The sequence below is a fragment of the Hylobates moloch genome, unplaced genomic scaffold (genome assembly GCF_009828535.3).
Source record: "Hylobates moloch isolate HMO894 unplaced genomic scaffold, HMol_V3 SCAFFOLD_1, whole genome shotgun sequence".
Classification (NCBI taxonomy): domain Eukaryota; kingdom Metazoa; phylum Chordata; class Mammalia; order Primates; family Hylobatidae; genus Hylobates; species Hylobates moloch.
The window spans coordinates 148,254,480-148,265,138 of NW_026652276.1; the positions used below are offsets into that span (position 1 = coordinate 148,254,480).

Genomic DNA, 10,659 nt, shown 5'->3' on the forward strand with positions numbered 1-10,659 from the left:
GGCCAAACTATTTTCAAGTGGTTGTACCATTTTGCATTCCCACCAGTAATGTATAAGGGATCCAATTTCTCTGCATCCTTGCCAGCATTTGGTGTTATCACTTCTTTTTTAAAAAATTTTAGTCATGGATTGTTTTACTACCGAGTTTTGTTGTTTTTTTTTTTTTGGTTGGGTTTTTTTTGTTGTTTTTTTTTTTGAGACACAGTCTCGCTCTGTCGCCCAGGCTGGAGTGCAGTGGCACTATCTCGGTTCACTGCAAGCTCTGCCTCCCGGGTTCATGCCATTCTTCTGCCTCAGCCTTCCCAGAAGCTGGCTGGGACTACAGGCGTCCGCCACCGCGCCGGCTAATTTGTTGTATTTTTAGTAGAGACGGGGTTTCACCATGTTAGCCAGGATGGTCTCGATCTCCTGACCTCGTGATCCACCCACCTTGGCTTCCCAAAGTGCTGGGATTACAGGCGTGAGCCACCGCGCCAGGCCTACTACTGAGTTTTGAGAGTTCTTTATCATCTATATGGTTTGGAAGTGGTTGACAAATGTTTTCCTTAAATCTGTAGCTTGTATTTTCGTCTTCTTACCAGCATCTTTCATTGAGCAAAAGTTTTTAGCATTGAAGAAGCCAATTTATTTGTTTTCTTTTATAGAATTATAATATTGGTGTCATGTCTAAGAATTCTTCACCTAGCCCGAGGTTCTGAAGATTTTCTCCTATGTTTTCTTCTAAACATTTATACCGTACACCATATCTCATGGACTAATGCTTTTACCCTAATTCATATCCCATATACTTAAGGTCTCATTAGAAACAAATGACACCCTCCAACAGATAATTAGATAAAGCTTAATAAAGCGACCATTTACAAAGGTGCAGGAAGAGAAAAGAGAAACCAAGAAGGGTGAAGCACCCTAGGGGCAGCAAAGTAGGGCACTATTACCACTCCTAGGCCTGACTGGGCAAGAGGGAGAGGAGGTACCAGGGAGCTGTAGCTGCAGAAGTCCTCACAGCAGGAGCTGTGGCCTGCCTAGCAATCCACCAGGGAGGAGCCAGGAGAATACAAAGCTAAACTTCCCTCTCTTCCTTCCTATCAATTGGCACCAGAGAACACAACAGCTTGTTTACATACTTCGAACAAGACATAGTATCAAGAAAAGTTGGATTTTAAGAAAGGTACCAGAATTCCTACATTTACATTCTTAAAGTACAAATGTCAATAAAAAGAAAAAAATAAAAGAGAGAAAGAGGAAAAGGGAAAATCAGAAATTCCAATGTCAGCTTATCTGATCATACCAATGCTGCATTTGAAATAAAACATGTAAAATACAAGAAATGCTTACTCTAATAGCAAAGCAAGAATTTCAAGCCTTGCTGAAGGTACTAACTATCCACTCTGTTTTTCTTTCTTCCAAAGGCAAGCGATCCTGATCAGGGAGGTGTAATGGCATTGCCTTCTCCAGCCTTCCAGGACTTTCTGGATTGTCAAGCAGTAATTAACTTGGTTGGGGGTGGGGGGTAGGCAGAGAAAGCTGGGAAGGAAAGAGAGCCAGTAGATGGCAGATGGTTGTCATTTAGGCATTTTTGTCCATGTGGAACAGGATCCTTGCCAAGGGCAGGCCTTCAGTTCCCAGGCTGGAGAGAAGGAGGGTGTTAGAAAACAAGCAGTGGCATAGTCCTAAAAACTAGGACTAATAGAGGAGAGCAAAATGGTGACCTGAGATCTCTGCAGAATCTCAAGGTCATTTGGGAGCAAAGGATTCCAGATCCCCGATTTCAGGGCCTGCTGCAAGATTCTGTCTCCTGATTTGCATAGGGACCTGCAAAACCCAGGGCTGGGCTGCTGACCACCATCTGAAGGGAAATCTGAGGCTCTTAACATATTTGATTAAGTTTAGTTTGGTCAGGAAAATGGGTGGCTTGAACATACATGATTCAGTGTGGCAGCTGAGGAAAGCAAAGACGGGGTGTTGGCCCAGAGCTTTAAAAGGTTACTATGGATGGAAATGTTTTGTTGTTGTTGTTGTTTTGGGGATGGAGTCTCACTCTGTTGGTGAGGCTGGAGTGCAGTGGCACGATCTCGGCTCACCGCAACCTCTGCCTCCTGGGTTCAAGTGATTCTCCTGCCTCAGCCTCCCGAGTAGCTGGGACTAGAGGCATGCACCACCACGTCCGTCTAATTTTTGTATTTTTAGTAGAGACAAGGTTTCATCACGTTGGCCAGGCTGGTCTCAAACTCCTGACCTCAGGTGATCCACCCACCTCAGTCTCCCAAAGTGCTGGGATTACAGGCATGAGCAACCGTGCCTGTGAGTGTTTTTTATTCATTCAGTAAACAAATATTTATCAAATTTGTTCAAAGAGCCAGATCCTGTGTTGAATCCATGGGACACAGTGTTAAGTAAGGTCCAGTTCTCCTAACCTTAAAATGGAACTTAAAATTCAAATAGAAAATGCCATCAGGCCAGGCATGGTGGCTCACGCCTGTAATACCAGCACTTTGGGAGGCTGAGGTGGATGGATCACTTGAGGTCAGCAGTTTGAGACAAGCCTGGCCAACATGGCAAAACTCTGTCTCTACTAAAAGTACAAAAATTAGCCGGGGCATGGTGGTGTGTGACTGTAATACCAGCTACTCGGGAGGCTGAGGCAGGAGAATTGCTTGAACCCAAGAGGCGGAGTGTGAGGTACATGGATGTGCTTTGGTCAAGGATAGGCCGAGGCAGACGTCAGGCCTGCATGACTCAGTGAGTCTGGTGCACAGGCGCACACCTCCACTTGTTATATAACCTGTCTGTGTAAGTTCATACTTGGCCCTAAGCCACTATTGTCTGTAAAAGGTATAACTGTCCTGCTGACGCTCTACAGGGGCTCTTGGCTTGGTTCCTGGGGCTCAGCTCAGCTCAACATGGCTTGACATGGCAGGCATGCTGGCACCCAGAGAAAGAGAGAGAGCCAAAGCTGTCCATCTTGCAGACGGACAGAGGGGAGCCACAGCACAGTTTGTGCTAGTACCCAGAAAGAGTTAAGCTGCTGACCGCGAAGGCAAGGGAGAACCCGCGGTGCAGCTGCAGGCATGGGGGTGGCAGGAGACTCAGAGCCGGAGCAAATAGCTGAGTGAGATAAAGGTGGACAGTGTGAGAGAGCTAATGTGAGTACGCTACTGATGAGAAAGCTGCTGAATAAAACTCCATTTCACCTGCCTACGGCCCCCCAAGTACTCTTTCTGCCCATCCACTCACTCCCCTCAGACTTCAGCATGGGCTGAACACAGACCCTGGCATTTAGACCTAACACAGAGGTTGCAGTGAGCCAAGATTGTGCCACTACACTCCAGTCCAGGCAACAGAGCACTCTGTCTCAGAAAAAAAAAAAAAAGCCATCAAAGGAAAAGAGAAAGGAAAGATAATAATCTCTAAAGAGTGATAAATACTATGAAGAAAACAAAAGAGGGCAATTTGATAATAGCTGAAGTGAGCGATGGGAGAAATGGTACTCTAATTTCCTAAGACCTCTCTGAGAAGGTGACATTAGAGTTTAGGTTTATTGACAGGATGGAGCAAGCCCCTCACAGGAAAATCTAGGAGAAATGCAAACAGCTGGAGCAAAGGACCTGCGACAAGAATGATTTTGGCCTATTTAAGTAACAGAAAGAAGGTGATGAGGCCAGAACAGAATGAGCCAGGAGGAAATCATTTAAGATAAAATGAGAAAGGGTGGAGGCTGTCACCAGATTTTAGCCTAGAAGAACTGAAACTCCTAATTTGATTCAAACCTCAGCTGCAACAGTCAGCCTTAGGTGCTGACCAGGTGTAACTCACTGAACAATGCCGTTGTTGCCTCTGACAATTACCGCCACCAAGCTGATGAATTTGTAGTCAAGAGGCTCCCTAAATCAACACCATTATGCCTTATTACCTCCAAGCAAATCAGCATAAAGGGATAGAACAGACCATTAAAAATGAGCCAACAGTTTGCTAGGTGACTGTTCAATAAGATTAGTTAGCTCTTGTGTGGATCAGCTTCATGTATGTTCACCATTAGGAGCCTGTCCCATTTAATAATTCTGGGGGCTCTGCATCAAGGTTTGCCTCCATCCTGACCATGTTGATTCAGAGCCAGGACAAAATAAGAATGCACTTTGAATGCTGCTCTTAAGAGAATTAACCAGGTTGGGTGCGGTGGCTCATGCCTGTAATCCCAGCACTTTGTGAGGCCAAAGCAGGTGGATCACTTGAGGTCAGGAGTTCGAGACCAGCCTGGCCAACATGGTGAAACCCCGTCTCTACTAAAAATACAAAAATTAGCCAGGCATAGTGGCAGGTGCCTGAAATGCCAGCTACTTGGGAGGCTGAAGAAGGAGAATCGCTTAAACCCAGGAGGTAGAGGTTGCAGTGAGCCAAGATTGCACCACTGCACTCCAGCCTGGGCAACAGAATGAGATTCTATCTCAAAAAAAAAAAAAAAAGAGAGAGAGAGAGAGAGAGAGATTTAACCTGAAGACTTGGCTTTTGCCCAGATCATACATCTCTCACTGTGACTGAAGGGTGTGAGACTCACCAGCTGTTGGCAGATGTGCTGGCATCAGGTTGCCATGTCAATACCCTCTCCAGGCATTCATTGTAGGGAGCCATGGAGAAGCAGAACCACCCGACATGCCTCCTTCAGTGTTCTCTAGTGGTGTTCCTTTGACCAGAGTTCCTGAACACTGAAAAGAAGCAGAATATGAAGAAAGAAATATGTCTTCCTTGGCCACTTTCACTGCTTAAGGTAGTCATCGGACTCACAATAATTTAATCATCACACAGAGCAGTTTCTTAAACACATACTCTTCTTTTGGCTAAAAAACTCAGAGAAATGGCCATGCCACATAGAGAAACATGTCTATTGGTGTTAGGATAAGAGTTTTTTTCCCTGTGGATTATTTTAGCTGTAGGCTACTCATGAATTCCCCTCCATTCTTGCCCCAGAGCTCTCCTACTTTTGAATGAATCGTGAAGGTTTAACAATTACCTGTTCACTGTTGCCTCAGTCCCTCAAAAATAATTTTGTAGGACATTAAAATAACAGAAGTATTTACAAATCGGCTTCTATTAAAGTGTTTTGACACTACTCTTTTTTTTTCTGGGAACAAATACTTTTTAATGGGTTTAAAGTTTTTTTGTTTGTTTTGTTTTGCTTTTACAAATATACTGGAGAATCACACAATGCTGCCAGCATTGGACACAATCCGGGGGCCACAAGTCTGCACACTCCTTTGCTACTGGTCCTGTAATGGCAGAACCTTTCATCTGGCCTTTATTGCTCACTATGACTACCGCATTATCTTCAAAAGAAAGAAACACGCCATGTTTTCTCTGGTATGACTTTCATTGTCAAATGACCACTGCTGGATGTACCTTTTTTCTGAGCTCTGGTTTGCCTTTCTTGACTGTAGCCATCCCCATGTCACCCACACCAGCAGTGGGGAGTCTGTTCAGCCGTCCCTTGATCTCCTTCACGGAAATGATATACAGGTTTTTGGCTCCTGTGTTGTCAGCACAGTTGATCACAGCTCCCACCGGAAGACCCACAGAAATCCGGAATTTCACACCAGAGGACCCACCACGTCCTCGCTTCCACATCTTGAACGCTGGAAAGAAGGAAAAAGGACATAGATTTTGACACTATTCTTAAACAAATTATAGGCAAATTTATCCTGTTTAAAAAAAAAAGAATAGAGTTCTCACCTCTATGATCAGCAACTCCACATATTCAGAAATTTGAATATCTTTGCCAATTTGTTAAAGTATAAGCACCAGAAATAGGCTCATGAGAAAAAAAGTATGTGGCTAGTAACGAGTCTAGTAATTTTCTTTAAAAATTCAAAACTACAGTATTCTCTAGTACTGAATATTTGCAACATGTTCATGAAAAAAAGACTTATACAATCTAATATGATTAAAACACACTTCAAGATTAAAATATTCATTTAAATGGTTCATATTGCCTGACCTTCCTTTGGAAAGTCTAAGACTTTTTATGGAAAAGCCCTTCTTAGAACTCTCTAAATTGAATAGTCACTGTTGAATAGCCATTTTCTACATTCCACTCAGAGTCAGGTTGGCCTGAGGTTTTCAGATGTCATCAGCTTGTCCAGCAAAAACATGCCTCTTTGGATTGTTCCTTCCTACCCCGTGAACATGTAAAGTTAAAGCCACCCTTTCAATGGAGCTTCCTTCTCTGGGAAGTTTGGCCTGGTCCCTTTCCTCCCTAAGGGCAGGACCATCACCACCTGCAAAGAAAGATGGAAAAGGATAGGAGAGGGAAAAAGAAATTCCCTGCCCCAGGCCTACATAAGGAAGGGGAAAATTTCTCTTTTCTTAGCAATTCAGAGATCCTGACTGGCATCACCTCCCAGGACTCCAAATGCTTCCTTTCTTGTTATAATCCTCTTAAGTTCTTTTTTCCCATTCCCCCTGTGATTCTGTCAGTGTTTCCCACTCATTCTTACTGAGCTTGGCGCCCCTCCTCCACACTGCAAACCTCACCCAGAAACAGGGAAAGAGGCCTGGGGGCTTTCAAGTTTATGGCCCATTATAGGTGCATGCTGGGAGGTGTTGAGCAGGGCTGCGGAACTAATCAGTTATCTTAACACTGCAGACAGTAGGGCTAGCATTTGTGGATTGCCAAATGTCACTGCTTATTTCAACTGTGGAAAAAAAATCAGCTTTATGAATTACTGATCAGTGCTTTGGATCCCCCCCTCAAAAAATCTACAAAATCACCTACGAGAGCTAACCAATTAAAGAAAGAAAGAAAGCAAAAACTCAAAAGAAAATTCTTTGCTCAGTGAACAAAACTAAAGGCAAAGTAAATCAATGCTATTGCAGAAATTGTAGATGAAACAAAGAGACGTGCTTTATGTTCCAATGAGGCTCATATGAAACCGACACTAAGATTCCATACTCAGGGTTAATCACAAAACCATAGAATATGGATTAAGCTACTGTGAAAGGTAAAATACAAAGCAACAGAACAGAGAAATTTTAGTTAGGAACAAAGATCGCCATAATCCTGCCGGGCGTGGTGGCGGGCGCCTGTAGTCCCAGCTACTCGGAGAGGCTGAGGCAGGAGAATGGCGTGAACCCGGGAGGCGGAGCTTGCAGTGAGCCCCGATGGCGCCACTGCACTCCAGCCTGGGTGACAGAGCGAGACCCCGTCTCAAAAAAATAAATAAATAAAAATAAATAAATAAAAAAAATAAAAACCAATTCAGTTAGTCATCCATGAATGCTTGTAAGTTTCAGTAATAGTAATAAGTGAATTTGTGTCATCTTGAGCAATTAAATACATAGTGTATGAAATGAAATGAAACCAAGAAACAAAGGGAATAACATGTTATCAACGTCTAACATATGGAAGAGATTTGGATTTCATCTGAAAATTCCTAACATTTGGTAAGTTGACAGAGTTAAATAGTCAGTCAGGATTTTTACAATGACCTCCACATGTATCCAGAAAGTAGCCTGTGAAGATGTAAAGCCTCAGAAATAACACCACACATCTACAACCATCTGATCTTTGACAAACCTGACAAAAACAAGAAATGGGGAAAGGACTCCCTATTTAATAAACCGTGTTGGGAAAACTGGCTAGCCATATGTAGAAAGCTGAAACTGGATCCCTTCCTTACACCTTACACAAAAATTAATTCAAGATGGATTAAAGACTTAAATGTTACAACTAAAACCATAGAAGAAAACCTAGGCAATACCATTCAGGACATAGATATGGGCAAAGACTTCATAACTAAAACACCAAAAGCAATGGCAACAAAAGCCAAAATTGACAAATGGGATCTAATTGAACTAAAGAGCTTATGCACAACAAAAGAAACTACCATCAGAGTGAACAGGCAACCTACAGAATGGGAGAAAAATTTTGCAATCTACCTATCTGACAAAGGGGTAATATCCAGAGTCTACAAAGAACTTAAACAAATTATCAAGAAAAAAACAAAAAACCCCATTGAAAAGTGGGCAAAGGATATGAACAGACACTTCTCAAAAGAAGACATTTATGCAGCCAACAGACACAAGAAAAAATGTTCATCATTAATGGTCGTCAGAGAAATGCAAATCAAAACCACAATGAGATACCATCTCACACCAGTTAGAATGACGATCATTAAAAAGTGTGGAAACAACAGGTGCTGGAGAGGATGTGGAGAAATAGAAATGCTTTCACACTGTTGGTGGGAGTGTAAATTAGTTCAACCATTGTGGAAGGCAGTATGGTGATTCCTCAAGGATCTAGAACTAGAAATACCATTTGACCCAGCGATCCCATTACTGGGTATATACCCAAAGGATTATAAATCATGCTGCTATAAAGACACATGCACATGTATGTTTATTGCAGCACTATTCACAATAGCAAAGACTTGGAAACAAAGACTTGGATTAAGAAAATGTGGCACATGCCGGGCAAAGTGGCTCACGCCTGTAATCCTAGCACTTTGGGAGGCCGAGATGGGCAGATCACGAGGTCAGGAGATCGAGACCATCCTGGCTAACATGGTGAAACCCCGTCTCTACTAAAAATACAAAAAATTAGCCGGGCGCGGTGGCAGGCACCTGTAGTCCCAGCTACTCGGGACTCTGTCTCAAAAAAAAAAAAAAAAAAAAAGAAAATGTGGCACATATACGCCATGGAATACTATGCAGCCATAAAAAAGGATGAGTTCATGTCCTCTGTAGGAACATAGCTGAAGCTGGAAACCATCATTCTCAGCAAACTATCACAAGGACAGAAAACCAAACACTGCGAGTTCTCACTCATAGGTGGGAACTGAACAATGAGAACACTTGGACACAGGGAGGGGAACATCACACACTGCGGCCTGTCATGGGGTGAGGGGAGGGGAGATATAGGAGATATACCTAACGTAAATGACAAGTTAATGGGTGCAGCACACCAACATGGCACATGTATACATATGTAACAAACCTGCACATTGTGCACATGTGCCCTAGAACTTAAAGTATAATAATAAAAATTAAAAAATTAAAAAAAAGAAAAAAGACCCATTCCAAATGCAAAAAAATAAAATACAATAAAAAATAGATTATTCTATATAAGCCTAACTCATAAATAATAACATCAGCTAATGTTATTAATTATTAATATTAGTAATTATTAAACAACAACATTATTGTTAATTATAATAACAATAATATAATTAATATTAAATACTGGGTGATTATTATCTGCCAGGCATTATTCTAAATATTTTACATGTATTCATTCATGTTATTCCCATAACATCCTTGTCAGTAAATGGAAGAGCCAAGACCCAGTCCAGACAGTTGGGTCTTCTTAACCACAACCCTATTCTGTATTATAAGGAATAGAATATTAAAAATAATATTAAGATATTATTTTAAAATATTATTATATATTAAAATATTTTTTAAAATTATTATACCTTGTTATACATTGCAGAATGCTTTCAGATCTCATACTAAGCTGAATTCTCACAGCTTCATTAGGTAGAAAATATTATATATATTTCACAGATTAGAAAGCATTTAAAGAATTCCATCATTTGCCCAATGTTATGTAACAAAAGTGCGACACACCAGCAGCATAGAATTGGAACCTAAATTTTCTAACCTAACTCTATCCTCTTTCATTTCAACAAGTTGTCAGAATTTTATTTGTCCAAAATGTAATGTCTGGTAATTAATATTTTTCTTTTTGTTGTTTCCTGTGCACATACTATAGTGCCTGGCACTATGGTGAGAATCAGTAAATATTTGTTGAGGCCGGGCATGGTGGCTCACACCTTTGAGAGACCAAGGTGGGAGGACTGCTTGAACCCAGGAGTGTTTTTTTGTTTTTTTTGTTGTTGTTGAGACGGAGTTTCTCTCTTGTTGCCCAGGCTGGAGTGCAATGGCACGATCTCGGCTCACCGCAACCTCCGCCTCCCGGGTTCAAGCGATTCTCCTGCCTCAGCCTCCTGAGTAGCTGGGATTACATTACAAGCATGCACCACCATGCCCGACTAGTTTTGTATTTTTTAAATATAGACAGGGTTTCTCCATGTTGATCAGGCTGGTCTTGAACTCTCAACCTTTCAGGCGATCTGCCTGCCTTGGCCTCCCAAAGTTCTGGGATTACAGGGGTGAGCCACCACACCTGGCAAGCCTAGGAGTTTTAGACCAGCCTGGGCAACATGGTGAGACCCCCGCCTCCTCAAAATTTTTTAGAAAAATTAGCCAGGCATGGTAGCACACACCTGGAGTCCTAGCTATGCAACAGGCTGAGGTGAGAGGTTTGCTTGAGCCTGGAAGGTCAGGCTACAGTGAGCTCTGTTGGCACCACTGCACTCCAGACGTGATGAAAGAGCCAGACCCTATCTCAAAAATAAATAAATAAATAAATAAATAAATAAATAAATAAATAAATAAATAAAATATTTATTGAGTGAATGCATGAATGAATGAATTGGGCCTGGAAGGTTGAGTAGAATTTTGACTTAACTTGCCCAAGTTTGGAGGCATGGGCTAAAGGGGACAGTTCTCATAACTTACAGAAGTGTCTTAGTCTGTGTTTGTAGAAGCTATTTGTTCAGCATCTGGAAAAGAGGCCTACGGATATACTGAAATGAAATGAAAACATTT

The 10,659-nt window shown here is 42.0% G+C and overlaps 1 pseudogene; it reads right to left on the reverse strand.

Moving 5' to 3' along the window:
* Positions 1–5,192: 5,192 nt before the first annotated feature.
* LOC116809603 (large ribosomal subunit protein uL14-like) lies at positions 5,193–5,616 on the reverse strand (annotated as a pseudogene).
* Between the last annotated feature and the right edge of the window lie 5,043 nt (positions 5,617–10,659).